The sequence below is a fragment of the Lepidochelys kempii genome, chromosome 6 (genome assembly GCF_965140285.1).
Source record: "Lepidochelys kempii isolate rLepKem1 chromosome 6, rLepKem1.hap1, whole genome shotgun sequence".
In the NCBI taxonomy this organism is placed as follows: Eukaryota; Metazoa; Chordata; order Testudines; family Cheloniidae; genus Lepidochelys; species Lepidochelys kempii.
In genome coordinates this window covers 6,085,919-6,106,537 of record NC_136385.1, presented here as the reverse complement: position 1 = coordinate 6,106,537, position 20,619 = coordinate 6,085,919, and the positions used below count along the sequence as shown (strand labels likewise).

General features: G+C 42.5%; 1 pseudogene; it reads left to right on the top strand.

Moving 5' to 3' along the window:
• Positions 1-4,064: 4,064 nt before the first annotated feature.
• LOC140912732 (olfactory receptor 5AP2-like) lies at positions 4,065-4,996 on the top strand (annotated as a pseudogene).
• The last annotated feature ends 15,623 nt before the right edge of the window (positions 4,997-20,619 follow it).

Below are 20,619 nucleotides of genomic sequence, written 5' to 3'. Positions count from 1 at the left end.
GAAGAACAATTGGAAGAAGGAGAGGAGTATCGTCTATGTGTCACTGCCTTCATTTGTGTATCTCAAATGTTGTACAGGAATTAAATGAAACTCAAAGAACTGATGTAGCATATGAAAATTATGTTTTACAATTGCTTTAGAGGAACAATGTTACCTAATGTCCTGTCATTATGTGGCTGTTGCAACAGACACCCTTCCTTGTTTCTTGACCATTAATCTATTTGAAATGCTGCCCTGAAAGGTTATCTGAGATTTAAAATAAAATAAAACTTGCCTCTAACTTTAATTTCTTCATGTGTTGCTCTGATTAATGCTCAGTATGTAACTTGCACTATGAGAATTCAATACTTTTGCTCTCTTTAGCGTCTGGGCCTCATAAGGGCTTTGTGAGTCTGACAAAATTAATCTCTATCTCCCTTATAACAGCCCTTAACGTAGTTGAAGCCTATGAGGTCCCTCCTCAGTCATCTTGTCTCAAAACAAGACATGCCCAATTTTTTTAAACCTTTACTAATAAATCAAGTTGTGCAAACCCTTTTTGTCATTTTTCTTGGTCCCCTCTGGACTTTCTCCTATTTGCCCACATCTTTTCTAAAGTGTGACTCCCAAACCTAGACACAGAATTTCAACTGCGGCCTCACCAGTGCCAAGTAGAGCCAAACAGTTACTGCCCTTGTCTTACATACAACACTCATGGTAATAAACCCCAGACAGCCTTTTTCACAACTGCATCTCATTGTTGGCTGATACTCAACTTGTGAACCACTTGAACTCTCAGATCCATCTCAGCTGCACTTCTCCCTAGCTGGTTATTCCCCACAGTGTATTTGTGCATTTGATTTTTCCTTCCAGAGTGAAGTACTTTGCACTTGTCTTTATATTGATCACATCTATATTCATACCAGTGCTATATACATCTATTCTCAACAGTGTTATCACATATACTTAGGCTTGGAAGGAATAGACTTTTCTCAATAAATGTTGGTAAATGTTGATTTCCCCACAAGCACACAAACCAATGAAAAAAATATTGCCTTCAATAATTGAAATTTACAGCTAGGCAAGAGGAAGAAAAATTGCTGCTTGAGAATGTACTAGAGTTTGATTTAAGGATATTTATTTTGACATGTGATGTTGACAATTTGTGTTTTAATAGTTACAAAGCTTTAACTTTTTGAATCTCAGTGTTGGCTGTCATTAAAAAGAATATGTCTGACCTCCCATTGTCTGATCCCCCATAATTTCCTGCAACTGTAAAGGTTTAAGCATTTAAAACAAAAAGGCTTAAAATAAACATTGATATTATCAATTAAAATTATTAAAAAATTAAAATTATAAAAAAAAACAAATTATGACAAGGCTTTCTATACTTGTTATACAGCTTTATTTTCAATCATCTTTTTGTCACCTTATTCTGCTCTCCATCTGTTCTCCATCTGTACTTGTCTCTTATTTTAAGCTTACATCACAAGTTCCTTTGGCCAGAGGTTGTCTTTTTGTTATATGTTTGTACAGCACCTAACAGAAGGGGGTTGGGATTAAGCCTAATTCTAATGAATTAATTAAGTACTATCAATAATAATGTTCGTGTAATGTTACTCCCACCAATGCCGTATATTTCAGAGGGGTAGCTGTGTTAGTCTGTTTCAGCAAAGACAAGGAGGAGTCCTGTGGCACCTTAAAGACTAACACATTTATTTGGGCACAAGCTATCATGAGCTATAACCCACTTCTGGGTTCCAGTCCACAGTAGCTTATGCCCAAATAAATGTGTCAGTCTTTAAGGTGCCACAGGGCTCCTCGTTATCAATGCCATATAGTGATTTTATAGGTTTACTAACAGCAATGCTATAAATTGATCGTATATTTTAGGAACTAGAAGGGACAACGAGATCATTTAGTCTGACTGTGTAACTCAGGTCACACTTTGATACAGTTACCCTCTGTATTAAACCCATTAACTTGTGTTTTATTAAGTGTGTCTTCCAGAGAGCCATCGGGTCTTGATTTCACAGCATCTCTAGCTGGAGAATCCACCACTTCCCATGGTAGTTCATTCCAGCGGTTAACCACCCTCACTGTTGAAAATGTGAGCCTCATGACTAAATTGAATTGGGATAGTTTTGCTCTGAGCAACATGACATATTGTTCAGCAGAACTGGGGGTAGGGGGAAATTGGGCCAAAATACTTGTTTTTCTGAGCAACGCAGATTTGGGTTAACTGAAATATTTTATGAATTTGTGTCAAATGAGCTGAATTATTTTGCTTTGAACTAAAACCTCAGAAAAATCTAAAAGGTCTAAATAGTTTAAGTTTCCCATTTAAAAGACTTTGTTTCAAAATTTACTTTAATTTTATTAAAAAATTTAACAATTGGAAAAACAGCAACTGATCAAACAAAACATTTCATTCAACTTGTCAGTCAGCCAAAAAAATTGAAATTTTTGAAAAAAACACATCAATTTGAGTCAACCAGAAACTAAATTTTTCATTTATGTCTCAGAAGAGCCAGCAAACCAAGAAATCAGGTATTCACACAGCTCTTTTGATCATACATTTTTTTTCTCATCATTGCTATCTACTGATTAGCCCTATTCTCACCAGTGATACAATTCTATTGCTTTAGAATCATAGAATCATAGAATCATAGAATATAAGGGTTGGAAGGGACCCCAGAAGGTCATCTAGTCCAACCCCCTGCTCGAAGCAGGACCAATTCCCAGTTAAATCATCAAAGCTTTAGGGCTGGTTGATATGGGAAACTGACTCTACAGGTACCTAATGTAACTCCCTATGTGGCCACTTTTCTTTTTCCGGTTTAGTTTAATCCAGTGGATTAAGAGGGTCCATACCAGGAGCTATTCCAGAATAGCTCTAGTGCCTTACATTCACCTATTACCTTGCTCAGGAATAACTTCCCAGTGCAGACAAGCCCCTGTTCTCACCAACACTGATTTGGAGCTGTCCTTTCGCCCCTCCATGCAGAGGTGGGACACTGAACAGCAAGGTTTATCAGTGGGGAAATGAATTTATTTGATGTTTTTCCCACCCGAAGAACCCAAAACAATTTTGCAAACATTCTGGTGTAGCTGAATCCGCATTTTTCTCTGAAAAAAAGTTTCAGCCAAAGAATTTTGCCCAGCTGTCATTAGGATCCTTTCTACACCATGGAAATGCCTTACCCTTAAGCTCTGCTCGGTAGACTCGAGCCAAGGGATAATAGGGTTTAGCCCATGGTGAGTAATAGTGAGAGGACAGAAACCCACAGAAGAACACTCAGATGCAGCTTCCTCCAGGATTCAAGAGTTGACCCCGTACCCAACCCCATTCATGGGGCTTCTTTTTTATCTTGTATTAATACAGTTTCAATGAAAAATATCAGAGCACAATATTGGATCAATGCTACCATACAAAGGTGATTTTATCTTTCTCAGCTGATAAATGTCTACCTTCTTGACACCTTAACATCAGAAAAAAAAACTTTAAATAAATCTTCAGCTAGTACAAGTCCTTCTGCACTAGTGTGATTCTGTGGTCACAAAGTTTGCCATGGAATTCACCCTGTTGCTTCCAGAATGGTGGCCCAGAAACTCCACTTTCATTAAATAGGCCTCAGGTGTCTAGCCCTTTGTGGAATTGACCTTCAATGCATAGCCAATGCAGTGCCATCTGCCTGAGTCTGCAGGCTGCCTAAAACAATAGCTCTGAGAAGTATTAACAGTCCCATTCATCTTAATCAGAGCTCTGGGGTCTCCATGTGTGGGGGGTCTTCCCCCTCCAGGATGCCATAGAGCAGCCAGGCACCTCACATTTTGTTTCCTGTCACCTTGCCCAGGGGGAGTTAATTGGACCAGACAGCCTGAGTTGCTCCAGGTAGGAGGGAGCCTGTGCCCAGGCCCAACTTGCAGCTAGCGAGCATAGGGAATGAAAAGTACATTGTGGCCGCTCAGGCCGAGGGGAGTCAGAATGAGTGCGAAGGATTCACTCTTGGTCCTTTCTTGGCTCCTGTTTAATTGTACGTTTCACTTTTCCCCTGTAAAGGAGGAGAACATGGGTGGAAGAAATGGCGGAGGGAAATTACACTATGGTTACAGACTTCCTTTTCCAGGGATTCATGGATCATCTGGAGCTTCAGGTCCCCCTCTTTGTGTTGTTTCCAATGATCTATGTTATCACGCGGGCGGGGAATCTAGGGATGATCATCTTGATCAGGTTCAACTCCTGACTCCACACCCCCAGGCACTATTTCCTCAGCAGATTGTCTCTTGCTGACATTGGTAATGCCTCGGTTGCTGATGACTTTGGGGTTCAGGCCAAACCCATTTCTCCCGCTGCGTGCCGAGCACAGGTTTTCTTTGTCTGTAACTTTCTGACCAAGGAAGCTTTGCCTGGTGGCGGTAATGGCATCTGATCACTTCCTAGCACTCGGTAGCCCCTTGCTCTAGAGCCTCGTCGTGTCAACGAGACTGTGTGTGTTACTAGTGGTTGCTTCCAACATATGTGGCTTTGTGAACGCAGTTGTTCAGACTCCATTTATAATTTACCTTGCCCTTCTGTGACTCCAATGTCATCCACCATTTCTTCTGTGACATCCCCCCAATCCTTAAGCTGTCCTGCTCCGACACACACAACGCTAACACGGTGTATTTCACCTTGTCCACTATAGTGGTCATGACTACGATTCTCATTGTACTATTCTCCTACATGTACATCCTCATTGCCATTCTGAAGATCCTCTCTGCCAAGGGCAGACACAAAACCTTCTCCACCTGCGCCTCCCACCTGATGGCCGTAACAATTTTCTACGGGACTTTGATCTTCATGTATTTACAACCCAGTTCCGACTACACCACAGACCCAGACAAGATCATCTCTGTGTTTTATATACTCATAATTACCATGCTGAATCCCCTGATCTACAGCTTGAGGAACAAGGAGGTGAAGGACGCCTTTAGAAGGATGATAAACAGGAAGGTTTGTTCTCAGTTAATATAATTATTGGGATTTGTGCTTATCAATAAACAAGTGATGAATTAATAGTGAATTCTCTGTGTCATAGCTCTGATTTCTTTGTTTTAACTGTATTCTGTGGCTTGTACAAAAAAAAAAAAGAATCCAAGACTGTTAATCTTGGAAATTCAGTTTCCCATGTTCAGGAATGACTGCGAGGCTGCAAAGAATACAGACGCTCCCTGACTTATGCAAGCATTCCGTTCCAGAATGCCTCGTGTACCTCGAGTTTTGCGTAAGTCGGAAACGTAACTCCGACCATTATGCTCAAAAAAACCCAAAAGAAACTCCTATTTCTAGTTTATGGAACTTTTTCCATAATCTTGGATTTGCGTAACTCGGGGAGAGTCTGTGCACTATTGTAAGGGAGCATTTGTCACAGTTCCCCTCTGACTCCCTTTGCTGGATATGCACTGACTTGTGTTGAGGGGAATCCCATCTTGGATCCCCAGCTGTTTTCAGGTGCCAGAGATTGAATGGAGCCAGTCACTGCTGCAGTCTTGGGGTTCCTAGGCACGCAATCAGGGTGCAGGCCCTCTGCCTAGCGCCCTTTCTGGAGAGCTAGAACCTGCTATCTAGCTGCCTAGTCCCTGGGCTCAGGGATGACTTTTCAGACTCTGCCATAGCTTAAACATCTCCTGTCCTAGAATGCCACCAAACAGTGTGAGCCTTCTAGGTTACAGCTGAACTCTCCCATAGGGCCACACAGTATGTGTAAAGAATATAACACACAGAGAGAGACACTCTGAACAGGAATCTAACACGGCAGAGCTAACACTTCACCAATAAAGCACAAACTTATTTAGAAAAGGACACACATCCTAACTTCAATGGGCCTCACTAGCTCATCCTTTCCTTGGGAGTCCCCTTGTGTATTCATCTATGTTCAGAAAGACTGCTCCTCTCCCTCCTCATCTAGCTCCTACATGCAGCTCCTCTCAGTTCTAGCTGGTCAAACATGGCCAGGTAGAGCCCAAATTGAGCAGCTTTTGCCCTTTTATAACCATCTTACTCTCTGTCAGGTGACCTCATGATCAACCTCTGCGGATGACCAGATACCCCTACCAGACAACCACTGCTTCCCCCACACCCGCCCCGGCCGCATCAACAGAAAGTTTAGATGGGAAATTTTCAATCACCCCCTGCCAGAAACAAATCCAAAGCTCATTGAAGCCAATGAAAAGACTCCGATTGACTTCAGTCAATATTTGGCTCAGTCTGTCGGAGTTTAAGTGGGGATATTCAAAAGGCACCAAACTCCCATTCCAGGGAGTTGTCCAGGGAACTGGATGTCTAACTGCTCATTGAAAATGTGCATTTGCTCATGGGCAGTTGTTGATTGCACTATGGGGTTTCCAATCCTGGACCGGTATTAAAGTGTTGAAAGGAAAATAGCATTGGAAGCCAAATGACTTTGGCCCACACACGTATTGCCAGTTTAAGAACATCACGATGTTAATCAACAGAGTGACTTTGATGTCTTTTTATGTTATGACACTATAGCTTCATTCCATTTTGCACATCTATGGAAAAATCATAAGTAGTATTTCTAGGAGCACAAGAAGTGGATTTAAGTGATTGATGATTCAGAGAAAACTTCCCTGGACTAACCAGAGCAGATGAATATTCAAATATCAGTGTGTGAGCAAGCTTGCTAGTGCTATGAATATTGGTAGCCCCATCACACTAGTACTTCATAACGGGTACTAGGACATCACAATCGTACATCTTTATAAATTTGATTGGACTACATGTACCCTTTATCTGTCCCCACATCATACTCGCAAGTCAATGGAGTTACTTCTGGGATGAATCTGTCTCAGGGTTTACAAAGTCCAAAGAAAGCCAAACAAAGCAGACCCTTGATATAATTTCATGATCACCAGAGAAACTCTTTCATGGGTTGGAGAGAAGATAAAGAAGTAAATTGAAGCATTCCCATAAAAATGTTCAGGACTGAGATCTATGGTGCTGAACTAATATGCACTGGAGAGACTCCATTGAGTTCAATGGTCAATGGTTCTGGTCCTTTATGAATGACAAGGGGGCTGGTATATTTTTTTCAGATTGATTTGAATGAGAAGTGGCAGCTATTTTTTTTATACACCGCCGTTCTCTGGGAGAAGGTGCCACTGTACAAATTGTCTTGGCAAATTGTCTTAACTTCAGTTACACTACAAATAGGTTTACTTATTCATTACTCTGGCAGAGCAAGTGTTAATATTGACATTATTTCTGTATCATGACTCATATGTTGTTTTCCTAACCATTCCCAATACGTTTTCTTGCCTAATTAGATAATGACAGAATTGCTCAAAAAACAATGTTTTAATGAGGCCCACAGCAGCTTATTATAATCCATAATAATGGATGCTGTCTACAAAGTTCTGCAAACTTTGGAGAATTATGTCAATATGAACATTACTGGCATAACCAGTGCTGGACAATAGCATTTACTCTTTCCCTTTTTTTCCCCTTTCAATATCTTCACTTTCGGGCCAAAGTCATCTCTGGCATCATTCTTTTACTCCAGGGCTATATTTGGCCTATTGTGTCCAAAGCCATGACAAATCAAACCAGGTCACTGTGGGCATGAGCCTATGATCCTTGCTCACATTGACTTGCACTTACTCATAGCAGGAGCCCCAATGAGATCAAGTTCTACTCAGTGCAAGTAAAGCAAGATCGGCTTAGGTTCCAAATAAACTAAAAATTTTAATGTGCACAAGAGAGACAAGAAGGGGCTTTATCCCATACATAACAACATGTTAGAGCATCTCGAAACTATAGGCTCGATTCTGTTGTCCTTACACTGAATAGCCCCTTACTGTGAGAGTGGTCTCATGGACTTCCACCTGCTGAAAAACTGTGGGTAAGGGCATAAAAATCTGCCATTAAAAAGCCACAAAACTATGTAAGGGAAATAAGCAGAATATCTTATTTAATCTGGAAGAAACAGTGCAATCCTCAGAATGTTTTGTGTCAATTCAACATTAATACAAATCAGTATTGAAACTGATGGTGAAGTGAAATACAATTGGCCAGATTCTAAGCTAGTGCAAATCAGCATCACCCCATTGAAGCCAAAGGGGCAGAAACCCCAGCTAATGTAACTAGATGGAGTGCCACTTAAATTAATGTGGCTATATCTCCAGTGGGTGTAAATCATCTTTGCCCCATTGAAATCAATTCCATATGGCTAAATTGAGTGGAAATCCATCAACCTCAACAAAAAACTCACAGATACAGACTGAAATCAATGGCGCTCCAGCTCCAGTTGGTGTAAGCTAGCCTCACTACATTGCAATCAATGGGGCCAGATCCCCAGCAGGTGAAAATCAGCATTAGCTCCATTAGTGCTAATGCGTGAGACCCCAAAGTAAATAGGTGGAGCGCTACTGAACGCATTGGGCCAGAACCATAACTAGTCAAAATTGGTGTCATTCCATTGAAGTCAGTGTGGCTACACACATTTATACAAGAAAAGGATCTGGCCCTTATGACCATAGGATTTCCCAAGGCACATAAATGACTTACGGGCAAAAGCCCCTTATTGGGGCGGGGGGAGCAGTCTGGCTTGTTCTATCCAAATCATGTCCTTAACTTGTAACCTGGTGTAGATATGTAACCCACGCACCGCCTGGGTGTGGTGCTCTGTCCCATCTGCTGGCACTGAGACCACTCAGAGAGAGTTTAATGAGTCTACCCTACATCCTTAGTCAAGAGCCATGTGGCTTTTAGCTCATGTGGTAGAGGCTCATGTACTAAGCTGCAGAGGTCCCAAATTCCATCCCGCCCACTGAAGACTGGGGCCTGTCGGTGTTACAGATGCACATCAAATTATCCACCCACAGGGGCAAGTGTGAATTGTCTGATGTTCATAGCTTCCCAACATTAACCTTAATCCTAACCATACCCCTGCAGAGTTTGGGGAAGTTCTGGGGCAGACTCTTGTTCCATGACTGAGCTAACCTGTAGAAGCTACCAGTTCCCCTCCGTCTCATAGAAACATGGGGATTGCCAGACAGGATCATACACAAGGTCTATCTAGTCCAATAGCCTGTCTATGACAGTGGCTTATACCAGATACTTCTAAGGAAAGCGGAAGAAGATCATAGTAGGCAGATATGGGATAATCTTCTCCCAACATTAGGTCATTGGAGAATGAAAATAGTGGTATATTAGGTGATGGTCTGTTTCCATCTTGGCATTTTGTCAGAGGACCATGCAGTGGTTATTCTGACATTGTTTAACCAGTTCTCCCTAAGAATCATCTGCACTGTCAACTTTGTCTACAACCCACCCTAACTTTTTATAGGTCCATATCTGAGTCTGCACTGGGATCAGAGTGAACTTCACATGATCTATGAGTTTGATGGAAATATTTTCCACATACCAGGCCCTGAGTTCTCTCTCTGATCCCACATGATTGAGATGTACTGTTCTCTGCAGTCCTGGCCTCAAAATTCTGTCACAGTAGTGCTGGAATTGAGATTGTGTGATCTTAGCACACCTGGAGTTGAGCACAGTCTAACAAAAGAGAATATAAAATAGATGGGCCTGTATATTTAACAGCGTACTCTATTGAGATGAAATTTCAGAACAGCTCAGGTATTTGTATGATTTCAGCATCCTTTTACCTGAGTTTCAATCTACAGAGGACACCCAACCTAAAGCACTAATGGTAATTGTAATTCACCTTTAAATCAAGAATAAGAGGCCTGTGATTTACAAACAGAATCTCATGAGGTCTAGCCTTACTGAGTACAACAAACTGCAGGCGCCCTCTAAGTAGAATGCTGGAAGTGTGCTACTCCCATAATAACCCAGTGGTCAGTGGATTGAAACCAGGGTCAGCTAGCCCTGGCCTGTTTATTATTTACGGGTATAAAATGCCCATGACTAAAGTTAGTCTGGAAAGTGGAAGAAAGTTTCTAACCATCAGAGAAGGGAGGTTCAGGAACAGCCTCCCACTGGAATTAGTGGAGTTATACAACGATTTAAAGTGGAGCTGAATAAGTTTATGAATGGGATTATATCACGTTGCTGCCTGCAACAGCAGTAGACTGGACTCAATGACCTCAGCGGGTCACTTCCTGTCCTATGTTGCTCTTGGGATTGCCAATATTAACAAGCCTGCGTTATGCACAATCATTTTTGTGCAATTCAAAGAAATGGTGCAATCCGAGAAATCAGGATGGTGACCCAGAAAACTTGCCCCCTCTCTCACAGCTGTTTATTGATTTTTAAAAAAATCAGTAACTACATTTATTGAGAAAATATCTTCCTGTATATCATCCTTCTAAAGGCGTCCTTCACTCCATGTTTCTAAGGCTGTAGATCAGAGGGTTCAGCATAGGGAACACAGAGATGACATTGTTTTGGTCCAAGGTGTAGCCAAAACTGGGTCATAAATACATAAAATCAGAGTACTGTAGAAGGTAGTGACAGCTGTCAGGTGAGAGGCAAAAGTACAAATGGCTTTGAGTGGATCTTCAGGATGGTGTATTAAGAAGATGGCCAGAAACATAAGGCCGTGTATCAGATTCCTGGTGTGAGGCCTAAAGCCTGAGCTAAAGTAACCAAAACTTTGCAGATCTAAAGCAAAGCCAAGCTGTGAGCAAGAGGCAGGCCCCGTTCTCAGAATCTGGCAAGACCAGGGCTGATATTGCAGAATCACATGTGCTTAAGTAGTGCTAGGCACAAGTATATATACGCCAGCACATTCCAGAAAGGCGGTACCAGAACACCTCGATACCAACCACATGCCCCAGAGATAACAGGAGCACGCTGACCCATCTTAAGAATAAGGTCAGGATGACAGCATGATGGATAGAGATGTTTTAATCAAACCAACATGTACAAGGTAATGGGCAGCCCTTGGATCCCTCAATGGGAGGCACCCTAATGCAGCAGAGGGTGTCACTCTGATACATCAGGGGCAATACGTCACTTGTTTGTATTTGTGTATAAAGATAAGGAGTACTTGTGGCACCTTAGAGACTAACCAATTTATTTGAGCATGAGCTTTCGTGAGCTACAGCTCACTTCATCGGATGCATACCGTGGAAACTGCAGCAGACTTTATATATACACAGAGAATATGAAACAATACCTCCTCCCACCCCACTGTCCTGCTGGTAATAGCTTATCTAAAGTGATCATCAGGTGGGCCATTTCCAGCACAAATCCAGGTTTTCTCACCCTCCACCCCCCACCCCCCCACAAATCCACTCTCCTGCTGGTGATAGCCCATCCAAAGTGACAACTCTTTACACAATGTATGATAATCAAGTCTGGCTATTTCCTGCACAAATCCAGGTTGTCTCACATCCCCCCCCACCCCCATACACACACAAACTCACTCTCCTGCTGGTAATAGCTCATCCAAACTGACCACTCTCCAAGTTTAAATCCAAGGTAAACCAGAACATCTGGGGGGGGGGGAGGAAAAAACAAGAGGAAACAGGCTACCTTGCATAATGACTTAGCCACTCCCAGTCTCTATTTAAGCCTAAATTAATAGTATCCAATTTGCAAATGAATTCCAATTCAGCAGTTTCTCGCTGGAGTCTGGATTTGAAGTTTTTTTGTTTTAAGATAGCGACCTTCATGTCTGTGATTGCGTGACCAGAGAGATTGAAGTGTTCTCCGACTGGTTTATGAATGTTATAATTCTTGACATCTGATTTGTGTCCATTTATTCTTTTACGTACGTCTCTACGTAGGTCTCTACGTAAAAGAATCTGTAAAAGAGGCTGTACATATAAGAGACTAGAAAAAGTAGCATAGTAATCTTGACAAATATAGTCAACAAGGTGAAATGAATAACATCATTGCGTTGTGTATGTCAGAAACAGGACAGCTTAAGGATGGGGAGGGATGTCAGAGAAGAAATGATTGCTGACCCTGGGGTGAGAGAAAGACAAGCTGAATATACAAATTGTTCGGGCCGTTGAATTCACAAAGACACAACAACTATCAGCACACAGAGTGTCCTGGACATGATGACCCTCTAGAGCAGTGGGTTACAGATGACTGCGAAGCGGTGAGAGGCCATGGTGGCCAGGAGGCATCATTCATTGGTTACAAAGACACAGACAAAGAAAAATTGCACAGCACACTCAGTGAATGAAATGATTCTATTACTCTCTGCTACAGAAGTCATGAGCACCCTAGGCGCAATGACAGAGGAATAACCAACATCTACAATGGACAGATTACTGAGGAAGAAGCACAGAGGGGTGTGAAGATGGAGTCAATCCTGATTAAAACAGTCATCCCAAGATTCCCTACCAGTGTGATAACATAGCTCGGTAGGAACAACATGAAGAGTGGGACCTGCAGCTCTGGGTGGTCCATGAATCCCAGAAAAATCAACTGTGTCACCATGGTATGAGGCGCCGTGGGTGGGAAATCTAAGTTTGCAAATAAACTGGAGCCAAAAAGGGAGCATGTGTAGATTCCTTGTAACAACTCTGACTGCTCCTGTGAAATAGTGTGTCTTGGGGAATGTATTATGGGTTATGCACACACTTCGCCCTGGAGCTAGTGCACTGTCTCCTTACAGAAACGCAAAACACCGTGCATTGTTTTGCATTCAATTAAATATGTGCAGAGATCCCGCCAAAATACGAGAGACTGTCCAAATCTGAATCGTTCCCATGCCAGAAATATCCCTTAGGGCACAGGGCTTTGCCATCCATGTCTCTCCTGCCCACCCTCTCTGTTGTTAAATCAGATTAGTTTGGAAAGGAAGTAAATCATCTCTTGTAAATGTATAGACAATAATGAATGGTGTAGAACTTTTTCATTTACACTGGTTTTCTCTTCTGGCTCCCATCAATGTCAGTGGGAGTTGATGGCACTTGGCATCAATGAAACTCAAAGCAAAGGTCCTACAAAGGATCTGTGTCTAACGTTGGGAATCCCCAGCAGAAAGATGTTGCAGGGCTAATATGTACCTGTAGAGACATTCATGTCATTGAATGTCTTTTTTTTCTTCCTGAAGGCTAGATTTTAAATGGAAAGATCTGCTCAACTTCAGAGAGTCACTAGCACCAAAGGGCAATAATACATGTAGATGACCATAAGTGATAGCTAACATAAGGACTGTAGCAAGTTCTAAACATTGTTTCCCCCCCCCCCCTCATTGGGTATATCTATGCGCCATTCCAAGGTGTAATTTCAGCTTGGGTATTCCTCAATCTCTACGGAAGTGGTGTAGGCCCAAAAACCTAACTTTAACAATTGTTTTAAAGGATAATTATTTTAAGTGGTAATATTATAAGTGGGTACAAAGTAGACATAGGTGAGAAAAGAATTTCCTGTCTCCTGAACATATTCAAGATTTCAAAATATTTTCCCATTCTACATTGAGATGAAACCAGGTCTTCTGCAAAAACTTCACAGAAAGTGAGAGATAGAGAAGCTTGACCCATGAATAACCACTAGCCCAGTGGTTAGGGTACTCATCTAGGTTAAGGGATGAACTGGTGGATTTTCAACAGTTCCAGGGAGACTCGCTGACAGTCACTAATGTGACTTGGCCCTCCAGATAAGTCCCGGATACTACCACTCAAAATGCCACCAAGCAATTGCCTGGTGGGTCAGGATGACTTGACCACCACAGAAAAGGTTGGGGGAGAAAGGGTGCTGGAGAGACTCTAGTAACACTTATAGAAAGGGGGGGCATCAGTTTGTCATCATCCATGTCCATCACCTGCAGTACCATTCCCCATAGCTCTCTTGGCTAGGCAAACCCACAGTTTCTTGTGGATGCTCTTCCCCGGGCCACACCTAACTCTCCACAAACTCACTATCTCTCCCACCAAGCTGATCACAACTCCTTCTCCCCCATTCCAAATCAGGCACTTGGACTTGGGTCTCTCACATCCCAGATCAGGCTTACAATCAATGGGCTATCAAGATAGACTTTCTCTTTGTGTGTCCCAATGAATCCTTTATTATTCACCCAACAGGAGATATTGAGAGACAGAGATGCACCATAGAATAGAAAACAGGGCAGACATTAGGGCACTCACCTGTGATATTGGAAACATAGATCTATTTCCCTGCTCTTAATTAGGCAGAGAAGTGACTTGAATAGGGGTCTCCCACATCCCAGGTGAGTGCCCTGCTAGCTGGGATTTGGCTATTTTGGAGTTGCTCTCTCTATGTCTCTGGAGTTTAATCACAAATTCCATCCTGAACCTGAGAAATGTTGAATCAAAACTGAGACATTCCAATTAAAAGATTCCTATTTGGCAAATCCATATTTGTGGGGGAAAATCCATTTTATTAAAAAGTTCCCAGCCAGCTTGACTGCAGAGAATGGAAAGTGCCCACTTTGTAAGCAGCTGTTCAGTATTTTGTTTTAGCCTCATCATTCAATGTGTGGGCCCAGGTGTGACAGAGAGGCAAGAGCTGCTGACTCAGCCCTCTGTCAGGCCAGCTCCCATTAAGGGAAGCAAATTGGAGCTGGCTAGAAAAACCTGCACCGAGTTGGTGAATGGGAGACACTTACCCACCCAATTAGCCTGGGGCTATAGAAAAGGCTGGGAGAACAGCCGCCAAAAGTGGGGGAGAGTAAGGGAGTGGAGGCAGAGATAGTGCATCTCTCCTAGGTTGACATGGGAACCTAAAGCTGTGTATGGTGAAAAGGTGGTGGGAACACAACCTGTAAATAAATGACACCAGTGATTATTGAACCCCAGGGTCTCCTAGGGACATTGTCAGCCTGGTAGGAGCTAAGAGGGCCCTGCAGAGCCCTTCTACACCAGGCCTTATTTAAACTCTTCCAGCCTTGCTCTGGAGACAGAATTCATAATTTGCTCATGTGCTTTTCCAGGGTGTTTATTACTGTAGTGTCTGAATTTATTTTCAAAATGCCCCTGTGAGGCAGGGAAGTGAGGCACAGAGAAATTAAGGTCAAAACTTGCCACTAATTTTGGGTGCCCAATTTGAGACCCTGCAGCAGCCCAGAACTGGAATTGCTGGGAAAATCCCCTGCTCAGCCCCTGGAATCCCTGGGATGTTGCCTGCCCAGGGCAGATGGACTCTTGGGGGGATTAAACTGGGAAGCTCTAGCAAATCTCGATTGATCCTGTGTGAGCAGCAATTTTTATAGGGTCAAATTTGGGCAGATTTTCATCAGATTGGCATAAGGCACTGCCCTGTCAAATTTCACATCACTGCTGCAAAGCTTGGGGTCACCAGAGCTTTTCAGAGGAAAAGTCATCTGTGGTGGAGTGGTTTTTTTTAATGTGGGCACAACAATGTCTTTTCCCCTAGCTTTGGTCTCAGAAATGGCAGAACAGGCTGAAACTTTCCAACTAAATACATTTCAATCTGAGGCAGGCAGCAGCCTTTTAAGTCAGGTCAATACACCGACAGGAAGCATGTCAATTTTGGAACGTCCACATGTTTCATACTGATCAAAAATTTGAAAACCAAAGATTTTGACATTTGCAAATAGACATTTTTCAGAATTTCCATTCTGTACAAAATGTTAATATTTTAACTTTTTTCCTTGATTTGTCAACATTGGTTTGCATCCCAAGTCAGTTTTTCCCATGGCATGGAAATTCTGAATTTCACTCAGCTCTGCCCTGTAGAATAGACTCAGCTACAGCAGGGTAAAGGTGCTTTGTTCTAGGGTAGCACTAGGGAGAAAGCACTAATGCAATGCGATAGGTAGCTCTGTGGTGCAATGGCTAGTCCATGATCCCTGCTAATGGAGGTGGAGATGCACAGATTGGGGATTCACCTGAGTCAATCCTTTCAACATTTCCTTTATGGCCTGTATTACGCAGGAGGTCAGACTAGCTGATTACAGTGGTCCTCTCTGGCCTATAATCTGTGGACCTATTCAGTATATGGCACCTTTATATTGATATAACTTCATCCACACTGATGCTTATACCAGTATAAGTATATCAGAGGAGAAGCACATCCCTAACAGATATAGCAACACCTGTAAATCTTTCGGCTGTAGGCCAGATCTAAGTGTTGGCACATGGCAGAGATGAAACCTGTACTCCTAAATCTAATTGACACTTTGGGCATCTCAATCCAGAACCAGGCCCCATTGCTATTCCTGAAATCACCTCTCAGCTGAGGCCAAACCCCATAGGTGCCTAAACTCACTTGGCACCTACATTTTTGCAGTAAAAGCTCCTTTGTGCCTGTTTCTGCCTCTGAGGATGCACACAGCTACTTCTTTCTGAGCATCCAGATGCCTACCCCTTCCACCTCCAAGGAGAAGAGATTTCACCGGGGGTCTCCCACCTCTCCTGTGGGCACTCTAGTTGCTGAAATATGGGATATTCTGGTGTGGTTCTCCCTCAATCTCTCCTGTTAGAGCTGTTCTATTTGGAATCTGTGATTTATTAACCCCAGCCTCCAGGAGACATCAAAGACATTTTAATGATCTCTTCTGACATTCTATCAGGGGGTAGCCATGTTCGTCTGTGTCCACAAAAACAACACGGTGTCCGGTGGCACCTTAAAGGCTAACAGATTTATTTGAGCATAAGCTTTTGTGGGTAAAAAACCCACCACTTCAGATGCATGGAGTGAAAATTACAGATGCAGGCATTGTTATCCTGACACATGAAGAGAAGGGAGTTCCCTCACAAGTGGAGAGCCAGTGTTGGCAGGGCCAGTTCAATCAGGGTGGATGTGGTCCACTCCCAATAATTGATGAGGAGGTGTCCAGTCTGGCCAATGGACATGGTAGAGGGGCATTGCTGGCACATGATGGCATATATAACATTAGTAGACGTGCAGGTGAATGAGCCCCTGATGGTTGGCTGATGTGGTTGGGTCCTCTGATGGCGTCACTAGTTGAATAGGGACTGGGAGTGGCTGGCTCACTACAAAAGCAGCTTTGCCTCTCCTGGAATTGACACCTCCTCATCAATTATTGGGAGTGGACCATATCCACCCTGATCGAATTGGTACTTGTGAGGTAACTCCCTTCTCTTCATGTGTCAGTGTAACAATGCCTGTATCTATAATTTTCACTTCATGCATCTGAAGAAATGGGGTTTTTTTACCCACGAAAGTTTATGCCCAAATAAATCTGTTAGTCTTTAAGGTGCCACCGGACTCCTTGTTGTTTTTCTGACATTCTGAGGTTCATGCTGCTTCAGGGATTTTGTCCCTAGTTGCCACCGAACCAAATAAGAACCCCTTGTGTCAGCCCCACACCATTCTACTGGGATAAGTGATAACATACCTCTTTCTCCACAGGTAGGCTTAATCCACTCAGCTCTCACAGAGTAGGAAGAAATATTCTCTTAATCTTTTGCTTTTGGACTTTAAATTAGATTCCCTGTCATCAGCTTTTCAGATATTTTGACATTGATATTTATTTTTGGCTTTTCTGCTTCAGACTAATACACAGTGGGAAAAGGTACATGAAGCTACAGGATTGCTTATGTTGACGGTATCTATTTGCAGAAGAATCAAATAGTGTAAGATAAATAACAGACAGGCAAAAACATAAAATATAATCTCTTGTTTTCTTTTGTCTTATTTTGCCATCTCATTTATTTAGTCTCAAATGTCGTCTTTCGCATGACGAATTGTGGTGTTAACTCAACAATTCTTGAGAGGATCTGGTGCTGCAGTGACAATTTTCAGAACTGAAGTTCTCTATTTACACACTGAATGGGTACAGCATAAATTAAAGGCAACTCAAGATTCCAGTCTACAATACTACATCTCCTTCTGACAGTCTGCAGGTCAAGGCAGATACACAACAGCAGGTAAGAGGATCAGACCCAGAGTCCTCAGAAAACTTTGTCACACACCTGGTTCTATGCCTGGTTTGGGGAGGAACATAATATTTCTGTCTCCACTTAATATCACTTGTAACACAATGCTCTTGGTTCTTGTCATTGGCACTGGAGATGAAGTCCAGGACTTCAGGATCTGAAAAAACGAACTACCTGATTTAAAATGCCTCTGTTTGTTAGCTCTGCGTGGTCCAGTCTCTGGAGAAGGACAGAGAGCTATGAAGTGTGAGTTTAGGTTACAAAATCAAGCACCTTTATCAGCTCTATATTTAATAATCATAAAAAGAATCGGACATTTACTACTGGAGGAGCTGGTGGTGTTTTCTGTATTAGGTTACCGAGCACTTTCCATTCAAACAGATTCTTGTTTTTGAGAAGCTAAAACACCTCCATTGTTTGCAGCAAGTTTTTGAACTTCAGTTGGGAGAAAGCCCTTGGACTTGAGAAGAGCATTTTTGTTTGTTTGTTTTTTTTGTTTTCCCCATGAAATTCTCTTCAGGTTTAGCTGAGTTTTAGCTTTTGATAACCACTGTCACCATTTTTTGTTTCAGTTGTGAGCAAAATTTGAGCTTCCGGCTAGTATAACACCTGTATTCTAAACAGATGGGCCCGTGTTACCACCAAAAAAATCAGCAGACATTGACAATGTTACACCTGGAATAGTGACTGCTTCTGGACCTTCTCAACCAGAGTTGATTGGAGCAGGAGAGAGCCACCTCTGCATTACATATAGGGCCCAGTGGTTCATTCCCTTCTCTGGGGATTTTACGTGGTCAGGCTCTCCCTCAGTTTCCCCAGAGGAAGAGGGGCAGAATACTGTGACAGGCTCTCCACAGATCCTACACATCTCCCTGGTCATCTATAGGAAAATAGCTTGCTCTTGCAAAGGCCTGTAACAGAAGTGGTGGAAGTCTGTAATGCAGTGCAGGTGGTTACAGGTGCAAACCAAGAGGATGCAGAATGGAGGTGTTGTGACAGAATTGAGTTTTGTCTTTTTAAAAACCTAGGAAATTACATATGCAAAACTATATTAACAGAACATCATTTAGGTTGTCTGTTCAGTCACACAAAAGTTAGTCTGCCCTATACACTGAATAAGGCACGGGTCCAGTGGTTTTAAGAAAAAAACAGCATGTGATAATGCAATTAAAGACTATCATAATGCAAACACCCAAGAGGGCAGAATTAAGGTTGCATAGGCAACCACAAATCTGGCATTTCCTAATTTTCAGTTGCTGAAGTTTTCAACCGTAAAGACTTTTTGAGCAGGGTTGGTTTTTTTGGTATGTTTTATTTTGGGAGGCCGGGGGAGGAGGGATTGATTCACAGTATGAATATTAAGAACAGTTACATTAGGTATGATACAGACATTTGCAAGGGATGTAAACCTTCATGCTTCAGAGCATGAGGCAACCACTAATTGCCTGGATGTAGGATGAAAATACCCCTATAGGCCTGTTATTGAATAACTTCCTACCGTGAGGGCTTTGCCCCTTTCCCTGAAGCACACTGCAAAGACTGCCAATGCATAGTCAATACTCAATAAGATGCATCATTTGTCTGATCTGGTATGGCAATTCCTATGTTCCCTATATTGACTAAAATTTTCATTTTTTTTTACTTGTCTAGCAGAGATGTAAAGAGAGAGGGAATATGCAGAATACCGAGACCTCTGTTTTTTCCAGTAACTAGGAAACTCCCACATTATCTCCAACTCATTTTCTTTCTATCCTAAAGATTACAAACGGGCATGAGATGCTTTGTGCCCATCAGCACAGATCTCACATTGTGTTACCGTGTCACTAGCCAGATTCTGATCTCAGTCTCACTAGTGTGAAGGTAGAGTAGCTCAGCTGAAGTCAATTGGTTAATGAGGAGTCAAACCAGCCCATAACTTCCTCCACCAAATACAAACCACAATGGAATTTACTGAGTGTACACCTACACCATGACTGGTAAGAAATGTCATAATTATTATCTTTTGAGCATCTCTTTGTGAATGTGGCAGTGAAATTCCATAGAAACATAACGGCCATACTGGGTCAGACCAAAGGTCCATCTAGCCCAGTCTCCTGTCTTCTGACAGTGGCCAGTGCCAGGTGCCCCAGGGGGAATGAACAGAACAGGCAATCATCAAGTGATCCGTCCCGTCGCCCATTCCCAGCTTCTGGCAAACAGAGGCTAGGGACACCATCCCTGCCCATCCTGGCTAATAGCCATTGATGGACCTATCCTCCATGAGCTTATCTAGTTCTTTTTTGAACCCTGCTATAGTCTTGGCCCTCAAAATATCTTCTGGCAAGGAGTTCCACAGATTGACTTAGTATTTATCCCTAGGAGATGCATTTTCTCATTTCTAGGCTCTGGGAATCTGAGAGTCAAAAGTAACCATAGAATCAGTTACAGTCCATACCACTTACAAATGTTAGTACCTCTGAGAGGATTTGTAAGAGGGAGGAAAAATAATGCACATGGTGACAAAGAATGTCTGTAAAACATAGACTGACTCCAATAGGACAGTGACACTTTAAGGCTGCATAGACAGTGATACCAAACTTTTCCGCTGGGGCTGCCTCATAGTAGGCACCTAAATTTCTATTTAGGCACCTATATAAAAGGGGCACTGAGCATCCCTTGTGCCCTTTGAGGTCGTTTGGATTAGGAAGAGAAAATCAATGACCATGAATAAACTCTATAGCATTGATTATTTGCGTACACTGATAGCAGATTATTTGCCTCCCTTCTAAACTAAACACTCCCAATCTATATATCTCTTATTTTATAGAAGATTTGACCCACTGGATG